At 42.5% G+C, this 11,330-nt stretch overlaps 1 protein-coding gene across 6 annotated transcripts in view; it reads left to right on the top strand.

Annotated features, from left to right (window-relative positions):
- Window positions 1–3,195: 3,195 nt before the first annotated feature.
- The window catches only part of smpd3 (sphingomyelin phosphodiesterase 3), a 63,394-nt gene continuing 55,259 nt past the window's right edge, over window positions 3,196–11,330 (top strand). For 3 of the 6 annotated variants that reach the window (XM_080760689.1, XM_080760688.1, XM_080760685.1), the window contains exon 1: window positions 3,197–3,412. The gene's annotated coding sequence lies outside the window, so the exon portion shown is untranslated. Of the gene's footprint in view, window positions 3,413–11,330 lie in introns of all 6 variants that reach the window. The other 3 variants (XM_080760690.1, XM_080760686.1, XM_080760687.1) reach the window with 3 other exon arrangements.

The raw sequence follows: 11,330 nt of genomic DNA, 5'->3' as shown, positions 1-11,330 counted from the left end.
TGTTTAGGTATATTTATTATTAGCGTGGTTGCAGTAGGCAACCTGACTAGGCAACCTGACTGCCTGCAGCCTGACTTTATACCGTATAAACTTTATCTGTTTACCTGCCAATTTATCTGCAATGCTCCCTGCCGGCAGCTCTCAGATCCTCAAAGACACCAGTCTTTGAGGTTCCAAAGGCTATACCTAACACTAAAAGAGGCACAGAGAAGCAGCCTTCAGCAGTGCTGGAAAGTGACTAAATACATTTACTGTATACAGTAAGTATACTGTACTAAAGTAGCCTACTTAACATTTTCAGTTATTTGTACTTTACTTGACTTACCAATACTTTTACTTCTACTCCACTACATCTCGGATCCAAATATTGTACTTACTACTTTTACTACACTACATTTATTTGAAAACTTTAGTTACTATAGTTACTTTGTAGCATTAACCACTTCAACCCATACATTTCGGCCATTTAAAATGCATTGCGACACATTGTGAGCTTGAAGATCTGCTATTTTCAAACCTGACCTGGCCTGGTAGAGAGCTGTGCCCCGAGGGGCACTTTTTCTAGTTTGATACTGACTTTTGTACTTTTACTCGCAAGTACATTTTTAATTTAGAACTTTTACTTGTAAGTTGTACAGTATTTCTGTATTGCAGTATTGATACTTTTACTTAAGTAAAACATGCAATTTTTATGATTTAAAATGTTTTTCAATGTTATTCTATTTTTTTATGTTTTTCTCTCATTCATTTATTTCTTTTTTTTCTTCCTATTTTGAGCTGTGAAGCACATTGTATGAAATATGCTATATAAATAAAGTTTAGAATGACCTGTGATGTCATGTGTGGTCAATATATCATCATCATCATCATCATACCGTACTTAGCAAGCTGCTCCAGGAAATTGCAACCACACTTGCAATTTCCCAGAATTGAGAATGTTCTATTATTCCGCCCCCTGTGACGTCATGTGGGTCAATACATCGCATCATCAGACACAGACATCATCATCATCATATGCAGGGACGTGCACACATAGACATAAAAGGGGGCTTCAGCCCCTGCCCTTTTACCATTCTGTAAAACAACTGAGAGACTGCCCTCTCCAGCCCACGAATGCAGCATTTACTATGGTGAAAGAAATGCAAAATGCCACTCCCTATACTGGAAGGCAGCATTCAGGAGAATCGCTTTTTTTCCAAGTCATACACCGCATCCCAGTAGATAAAGAGTGCTGCGCCCCGAAAATAGCTGATCTTGTAAGCTCTCAACGCGTCGCAGTGCTACGTGTTGAGAGCTTGTAGCTCTGCTATTTTCGCTATTTTTTGTCAGCCCCTGCCTCTCTAATTTTAGGCCCAATCCCAATCCACTCCCTTGCTGACTCAATGAGCCCTCACTGACTTCGCGTTCATGTGAAGTCTGCGAGGGCTTGAGGGCTGTCCCATTTGAAATCGGTAAGTCAGTGAGGTATCAGCCCCGCCCCTTTATGTGCCCTTTGCCAAAGACAGCATCGATGCTGACTTTGGCAAAGAAATGACCCACAGTTCATAGCGTTATAGGGGAATGAGGGGGATACTCCAAACATCAATCATTTAAGTATGCAAATTAGTTATGTATCGTGGTTAGAATGTCAACAAACACAATAGTGCTTTCTCACTGTTCTCAAAAGGAGACGGAATGGAAGAATAGGCTATATATTTAATAACAATAATAATAATAATAATAATAATAATAATAATAAGGGAAACATGATGAGAAATGACTAATGAGCAAAGTAAAAGAATATAGAAATGCAATTTATAATGAATATTATTATATATGAATATTACAACCCCTATCACACAGGAAAGTGTATTTATGAAACTAATAATAAAAAGATCAGCTTAAATACTAAAATAGACGTGATAGACATGTATAAATAGGCCAAGCATGTAGGTAGGCACTGGCTGTGAATAAGGACAGTTTTTATGAAGTGATGCAAAGTGTCATGAATGGCGGACTCATCTTCAAAGTGCTGTCCCATTTCTTTCACAACAATTTGGAGCCCTTGCAGCCTTGCAGCCCTCTCACCCTCAAGCACTTACAGCTGACGTCATTAAAGTCAATGAGGGTCCAGGGCTCAGGGCTTATTGGGTCTAACACTCTCTGGCATGCATGTCCCTGATCATATACTGTACATCATCATCAGTTACCTCATAGCTGGGGTGTGATTTTTCCTCTTTTTTTGATGATGAGTTCCCATGATTGGTCCAAAAAAGCAGACTGTATATACTTTGGGTGCTAAACCACGTGCTATGCTATGCCGAGGAAGTTCAGTGTGCTTCAGAAACTGATATCCAAACGTTCACTATAAGTTCATATTATATTATTAATTAGCTGTCCACAGTCCTATACTTCTTGCGTACAAAATAAATACATATAGGCCTAAATAAACCGTCCACGCACACAGGATACAGAATTAAGAACAGAGTAGGCTATGCCTCTGCCACTGGTAACACTTGCTGCGCCTGATTAGGGACCTGGTTAAATACCGTGGCAACCCAGCTGGCCTTATACTGTAGCTTGATTGGCAATGCAGTCAACAAATGAGAAATCACACCCGTGTGAAGTGAGGGGCGCTTTGTGTTGCCACGTTTACTAATATTTGGCGGGCATTTGACCTAATTTCTCCTTTAATGTCAATGGCAATTTGGCAAATGAGACCGTGCAGGGGACAAGATCATAGCCTATTTGGCGGACATTTGACCTGATTTATCCTTTCATTGGCAATGGCAAGACATGGGGACAAGATTTACGTCAAATTTGGCAGACATTTGACCTAACTTGACAACAAAACAAATGATTCAGTGCTTCACACTCTCTCAGAACGAGAATAAATAAATAAACAGAACTGGACAATTGCGTGTGTGTGTGTGTGTGTGTGTGTGTGTGTGTGTGTGTGTGTGTGTGTGTGTGTGTGTGTGTGTGTGTGTGTGTGCGTGCGTGCGTGCGTGCGTGTGTGTGTGTGTGTGTGTGTGTGCGCGCGCGCGCATGCGTGTGTGTGTGTGTGTGTGTAAGCGTACACGTGTTCTTTTTGGCCAGCGACGCCTACCGTCCGCCGACGGAGTATAATTCCGGCAGGAGAGAAGGCGGTGCATGTGAAAAGGGAGTGGCATTGTGCCGACGTCAGTGGGAGCTGTTCAAAGTGTTGTGGTGCTGAGAGGCGACCATGGATGGCTCTCTCTCTCTCTCTCTCTCTCTCTCTCTCTCTCTCTCGCTCTGTCAGTGCGCGGCCATGAAGTGGTGCGTGTTTGTAGCGTGGAGGATCTGAGAGCCTCTCGTTGCGCGGCACAAGCTGGAGAATATTGAAAAGAAACAGTCGCCTTTATACACCTGCACCCCAGAACAACCCCACCATCGAGAAATACCTAAAAAAGTAAGTAGCTTAACCTTTGTTGTGTCTGAATTCTGGCGAAAAGAATGCAAAATGGGTTATTCATATATCCTAAGCTTTATGAATCGCTTGTAAGTCATTACATTCAGATAATGTGTACAGTCCGTGTTGCTTTATAGTAGACTAGCCTATAGCATAAAGCAAAGCCACGGTCTGTTTCTCGATCTCGATTAATTAATTGGGCCAATAATAGTCTCAAACAAAGCCGCGCCTAAATCTCTCTCCGAGTCCGCATCTTAGGCTTGGTTCAAGATTTGCCTTCTATTTGCATGAGAGTAGGGATTGGATGTTCAAAGATCCTCGCTTTCTCTCCTCTCTCGGTGTGTGTGTGTGTGTGTGTGTGTGTGTGCGTGCGTGCGTGCGTGCGAGATACAGAGAGAGAAAGAGAGAGAGAGACACTGCAGTCACACCATAGCCTAAAGAAATCGTAGGTAGCAGACGTCTCCGCTCTACTCTGCGGAAAGTGGGCGGTCCCGAGAGGGGACGCACCCGGAAGCCTATTCAATGGCATGTAGTCTTCTATTTCTTGGTTGGCGAAGTGGGCGTGAGAGTGACAAGTGAGTGAGTGACAAGATGTTGACACAAAGGCGCATTCTAGTGTAGGCTATATGCTGCTGCGTTGCAACATGGCTGCCAAGTTATCACTCTCTAGTCGAGTGGTTAGTGTATGTGCCTTTGGAATTGGCAACCCGGGTTCGCCTCCCTGCCGAGGCTACAATAGTTTTGTTTTCCGACGACTTGCGCGACGGCCAGTTTACATCTGATGCTCTCCTCCGCGTCAGATGTAAGCTGCCGACAAGCATAAAAATGAAGTGTGTCACCCGGCGGTGAGAAGGAGAAGGATATTTTTGATTTATTGATTTAAATATTTATTAACAGTTTGCAGAATTACAATACATTTCAAGCACAAACTCAATACAAATACTGTTAACTGTGAGTGAACGACCCAATTAAGCATTACACTTGTTTACAACAGGGTCCACATGGTTCAATTCATCAAAACATTTAGAGACGTATAAATAGACACTTCTATATAGTTAAAGAACAGAACAGGAATTCATCATAAAACAGTGTTCCCTGACCGGGGATCGAACCCGGGCCGCCGCGGTGAGAGCGCAGAATCCTAACCACTACACCACGGAGAATGAGGTTATTGATGATGAGAAGGGCTGTGGAGGGTGAAGTGAACGCGCTATTTTATAAATATAAAGTTATTTTCAATGTCATCATGGATCAGGGTTACAGTAAATGACAATGTAATTCAGCCAGGGGTGCCATGGATGAAAAGATTACAGGGGTGATCTGAAGCAAACATGAGAACCACTGCTTTACATTTCTTCAGACGATTTTTCAATGTTTTGTTAACAATTTGGAGTGGACAGAATGTTACTTCGAGGTGCCCACTGCCCAGGGGGCGTTTGACTCCGTGAAAGAAGAAAACTACAAGTGAATACCCGCCCAGTGGATGGGCTGCGGCTGCATCTGTTCCATTGGCTAGTGCCTATCACTGCCGGGTGACACACGCTTGTCGGCAGCTGTCTCTGCCGCAGAGGAGAGCGTCAGCTGTCGGCTGGCCGTTGCGCGCAAGTCGTCGGCGGACGTGGAGCTTTTTCTCCATCCACCAGCTGTCTAAAAACCGCCGAGACGTCTGCGCCTACGATTTCTTTAGGCTCATGTCTGGCTGCAGCCAGAGAGAGAGAAAGAGAGAGAGTGAGAGAGAGAGAGAGAGCTTAGCGCGCGCACGTCCTCGCATGCACGCCAATAAAGGCAATAAAAGGGAAAAGGGATTATTCTCAAAGAGTAGTTAGAAAACATCACTACACTAGCCTACCTAATGATGGGAGGGGTTCATTCAGAACACCAAGCTGTCATTTGAATTTCTAGATTTAGTTGATCACATTCACATGAACGCCAGCTTGGTTCTCCAAGTTGTTGGTTCACACAGTGGGTGCTGTTGCAAAAATAAATCTGCAATGCAAGCAGTATTCCCTCTGGTGGATCATGTCTAATTTAACTATAGTTAAAATGTGTAAGTTAAAAATGGAAACAACACATAATATTGTGTAAATGCAGTAATGTTGAATCCGGTGAAAAATGGTGATCTGCTTTAATACTAGACTCTTACATTCTGTGGTCGGTGTGCTCTGGGTCTTTCTCATCTTCCCATCTTTTCTCCTCACCCATTTTCCACTCCTGTCTTTTAATTTCTGCTCTCTCTGAGCGCCTAACCTACAGTCTCTGTTTCACTGCTTCAGGCCGATGTGATGAAAGAGGGTCAGGAGCAATAAAACTCTCCTGGCAGCTCAGCCACACACCCAGAGAGACATGGAAAGAATACGTGTCAATCTCTCTGTACAGTATATCTCTCGCAGTGCTGTTGCCTATGAGGCCACGAGCCCTCGACGGGATGACATGGAGCGCCCCATTATATAATATCGCTGCTTTGTTTTAAGAACAATTCGCTGTACATGTTGTCATGAGGCGGTGGGTTCAGTGGGTTTAAACAAGTGTGCTCTGTTTCCATTCAACGGCGGATGGCAGGTGGATGGGAGGGCAGCGCATGCAGGCAGGTATGCATGTGGGTGGGGCTCCTAAATGCACCGCTGAGCCCAATGACACCTGATATCGGTGTATCTGGTTTCTCAGTGTTCAGGAACACTAGTACCCAGCCTATCAGTCATAGTGGGCATGAGTTCAAGGTAATGGCGAATGGTGCATTTATATATAGCGCTTTTATCCAAAGCGCTTTACATATAGATTGTGCATTACATTCATTCACCCTTCACACACACATTCATACACAGATGGCAGAGGAAACCATGCAAGTCACCAACCTGCTCATCAGGAGCAATTAGGGGTTCAGTGTCTTGCTCGAGGACTAACTCTGGGGGAGCCCAGGATCGAACTGGGAACCTCACAGTTCCCATCCGGCCACTCTACCCCTGAGCCACTGCCGCCCGTATAAATAACAATATCATTTGCCAGTCTTTAATTTGATTTATCCATTTATTTAGACTGAGGCCAAATGTTGACGTACGCGAATAATTTGGCACCGGCACCCTGCATGCATTAAACACACATACAGTACCATTAATGAGCATGAGTCATTATAGAAACATTTGTGTTGCCTGATGAGGTGTTAAGCTACAAAGAATCTCCTCCTGTAAGTACTATCATCAGCTGAAGAAGTTAGAATACATTGCTGGCTGTAGGCCTGCTGTGATGTGAGAAGTGCGAGCTCAGGAGGGCTTGATTGGGCCTACTTGACACCTGTAGAGGAGCTGGTCTTCCTACTCAATGCCCGCTGGAGCTAATCAGAGGTATTGTCTGCTACAGTGGAATAGATTAGAATAGAATAGAATCATCTTGGGACTTCCGCTTCCGCCCAGATGGAGTAGTCGCATGATTAAGTGCTCCGTCTAAGTTTTATCATTTATTCAAGTTTGTTTTGACCAAAACTGCCACTTTTATGTCAAACTACACGTGCAACTAGTTAAAGTACAAATAAGTATATGGAACTGAGGTCAACTAAATCGCAGCTTCCTAAAACTACAACCGAGACAGACCCTCCCGGCGCAATGGACCCCGACAAGCAACCTCTCTCCCTCGCCATGCTGAGAGCGGAGCTGCAATCGTCTCGGGAGGCAGGGCTCCGTGAGATAAAAACTGAAATAGCAACCATACGGCAAGAAATCAAAAACGATATCACAGCACTCCGTGAAGAGGCAAAAGCAGAATATGCCTCCATTCGCTCGGAAATAGCACAAGACCTCACCTCGCTGTCTTCCAAGCACACAGAGTTAGCTTCGGAGCAGTCAGACATGGGGAGATCTCTGAGTGATACTATGGACCGTGTTGCTGTACTGGAACATTCAATGGGCTCGATGGCAAAGGAGAACAAAGTCTTACAGGAGAAATGTTTAGATTTAGAATGCAGAAGCCGTAGACAGAACCTAATTTTATTCAACATAGCTGAAAATTCTGAAGCTGGTGACCCGGTTGGGTTCGCAGCCACCTTCTTCCCTACGGTGCTCGGTGCTGAGAACTTCCAGAACCCCATCGTTATTGACCGCTGTCACAGACTAGGGGCAAAGTCAAATGATAAGAAGGATAGACCTCGCATCATGATACTACGTCTGCACTACTTCTCTGACAAGGAAAAGATCCTGCAGCTGTCCAGAAAACAAGGCAGCCTACGCTACAACGGCTCTCCAGTGTTTATTCATCCAGACGTGCCCCAAGTGATTACAAAACTTCGCGCAACGTATGGCCCGATTAAGACCAAGTTGCGCGAAGCTAAACGCCGTCTCCCGGGCCTAGATTACAGTCTATATCACCCGGCCAGATTCACAATAACATTGGACGGGATCCGGTATTCTCTCAACTCTCCTGAAGCGGCCGAAGAATTCTATCAAAAGAAAATAGCATCCGCGGCAGCACCGACTGTTACAGCCGATGAGGATGCTGCAGAAGACTAGCTGGCCGGGACATACACCCTGAACAATGATCACAGACTTGCTTTCTCCCCGTGGACATTACTCTGTCTACGCACCCTCCACTATCATTACTACATGGATACAACGATGACAAATTCACGCTTATCTTTAAAAAGAAGGTAATTTTTGTGTGAAAAGGATCTGGCGAAAGCTACTACTAAGACTAACTTTATCCCTTTAATGCTTGGAATGCACATAAACACCGTAATAATTCTACCTTGTTTATCTATTGAATTTATTTTTTATTTTATATTTCTTTATGGTTATTGTATTTGATCAGTCGTATTATCAATCTAAAAGACGGGGTTATAGTTTACATTACTAGTGTCAGTGTATAGCAGCTTTGCTAATGATGCTATTATGGAGTCACCATGGAGGCCGCCATTTCTTTTTTATTTATTTTTGTCCACTGTAGCACCGCGTTCGCGACCTGCGGTGCATTTGTTATCTTGTTTAGTACAAGTGCTAGCATCCTTGCTATTGCTGTTGTTGTCATGTAGCCCCCATGGAGGCCGCCATTTTGTGTACTATGACGCTAGCAACCTACGGTGCGCCTCGAGGGACAAAAAGGACGTCGTTTGTAATGTAGTGAGGGAGGGGAGGGAGGGACGTTAGGTTACGAACGTAACCATGGTTATTTGAGTGAGATTCGCCTCCACTTCTGCCGTTTTGGATATGAGGAGGTTGCCTTGAGTTCTTTACATTCCTCTTTAGATTCATTTTATTGCCAACATTATGGTTTTAAAAGATATCATTTGCTAAAAAATACTTTTGAGCAAACAAAAGTGGGAAAAGTTGTTACTTTATAATTAGGATGAGGGATTTTTCATTTTTTCATTTTTTTCATTTATTTTCTTGTGAAAGTATGTGTTCATGCGTATGTGTGTATGCATATATATACAAATTGGTTTGTTTTTCCTTGGTTTTTGTGAACTAAGTTGCACCGACTGTGGTTTGTGTCTGTCTGTTTGAATGTGGATTGTGTGTTTTTTGTGTCTGTCTCTGTTTGTATACCCCCTCTTTATTTGAACGTTAAATTGTATTTATATATTAATACATGTATATAAGTGCAGGGATATGTTTATGCGGGGATGTGTGTGTGTGTGTGTGTGTGTGTGTGTGTGTGTGTGTGTGAGTGAGAGTAATGATCATCTGGTTGTTTTGGTTCAAAATAAGATTGTATCTTCATTTTATTTAATACATAACAATGGACGGTTAGCTAAGGTCTTCCCATTGTAGTTTTTTTTTGTTTCTCTATTTTCACTATAGCTGCTTGTGTCTTAGACATAGAAAGCTGGTTAGCTTAGGCTTTTTCTTCTGTGACTGCTATTTGAGAGCAGGCATGGAGGGTTTTGGGGTTTCTCCCGTTTGTTGTTTTAATGTGTTTTTGTGTTTCTCTGTTTTTGTTTTTGTTCTCTTGCACTTCTATTCCGAATTCAGATTGATGTTGACATTTACACTCAGTCCTTTTTTTATATTAATTCCTGATTTATACAATGGCTAATTCTATTCCAAATTCTAATATTGTAAGAGGGGAAAGCTTGGTTCAATACACTACTTGGAACTGTAGAGGTCTGAATGGAGCGGTGAAACGTGGCAATGTATTGGCTCATTTAAAGAAGCTGGGGACAGAAATTGCTTTTTTACAGGAGACTCACTTACGGAATCAGGATCATAACCGCCTACGAAGAAATTGGGTAGGCCAAATATTTCACTCCCATTTCAATTTCAAATCCAGGGGCACAGCAATACTTATAAACAAGAACATTCCTTTTATACTAAATAAAACCATCCAAGACCTACACGGCAGATATATTATAGTTACTGGAAAGCTTTATAATTGTCCTATTGTTCTGGCTAATATCTACGCCCCTAACCATGACGATGAACGATTCATATCTTCTTTTTTGGCTACTTTGCCTGACCTTGACACTCACCAATTGATCTTAGGTGGAGATCTGAATTTTATTCTTCATCCTACGCTTGATAGATCTTCACATAGACCCTATACTCTGACTAAATCAGCTAAAATAGTGAATACATTCATGGACACATTTAAATTATCGGATCCATGGAGATTCTTAAATCCAGCTCAACGTAAATATTCGTTTTTTTCTTCTGTACATCACACTTTCACAAGATTAGATTACTTCCTTATAGATTCAAAACTTCTTCCCTCAATAAGACACTGTGAGTATGAAGCAATTGTAATATCCGATCATAGTCCCCTAGTCCTCAAATTAGCATTTCAGAACAGACATATGGCCAGGACTTGGAGATTTGATAACACACTAATAACTAGGCAAGCGTGTGTGGATGATATTAAAACCCAAATACAGTTCTATCTCTCTACAAACGACACACCCGATGTATCAAGAAGTACACTATGGGAAGCACTTAAAGCGTATATACGGGGGCAGCTTATTTCACGACAGGCTTTAATCTCCCGTCTACGTAAGGAACAAAGCAAAGCTCTGACTGATCGATTACTTGAAGTAGACCTACAGTATGCAGAATCTCCTTCTCCTGAATTATACAGAGAAAGGGTTTCGACTCAAGCCAAATTCAATCTCCTATCCACAAATGAGACAACTAATTTGATGACACGGTCACGCCATAGGTTTTATGAACATGGGGATAAGGCGGGCAAAATACTTGCACTTCAAATTAGGGAATCAGCTGCTTCTAGATTAATTACAGAGATCCATACAAACACTGGTCAAACTACTATTAATCAGCAGGAAATTAATGATGTATTTAAACGCTTTTATTCAGATTTGTATACTTCGGAATCACTAGGAGATTCTAATTTGATTGATACTTTTTCAGAAAATTTAAACATACCTTCCATTAGTCAACAACATAAGGTTCAACTTGAAAGAGCTATTACCTTAGATGAAATACATCAGGCAATCTCACAAATGCAGTGCTCAAAAGCCCCAGGACCCGATGGCTATACCTCTGAATTTTACAAGACATTTACTGAACTCATATCTCCCCTTTTACTTAAAGTGTTTAATGAATCTCTCAACGCCGGCCACCTCCCACCAACTTTCTACCAAGCTAGCATCTCTGTTCTACTTAAAAAGGATAAAGACCCGCTTAATCCAGGTTCATACAGGCCTCTGAGTCTTTTGAATGTTGATGCTAAAATTCTAGCAAAAGTTGTGGCTACGCGCTTGGAAAAAGTGCTCCCAACTGTGATACATACTGATCAAACGGGGTTTATAAAAGATAGACATCTATTTTTTAATCTCAGACGCCTATTCGACATTATATATTCTCCCAGTAGCACCCCCCAAGATACGGAGATACTGTTATCTCTTGACGCCGAGAAGGCCTTTGATAGGGTAGAGTGGGACTTCCTCCTCTCGACCCTGTCAAAATTTGGGTTTGGTCCAACC

This window comes from Protomyctophum bolini, assembly GCF_963924005.1.
Source record: "Protomyctophum bolini genome assembly, chromosome: 4".
Classification (NCBI taxonomy): Eukaryota; Metazoa; Chordata; class Actinopteri; order Myctophiformes; family Myctophidae; genus Protomyctophum; species Protomyctophum bolini.
This window is presented reverse-complemented; position numbering and strand designations above follow the sequence as displayed.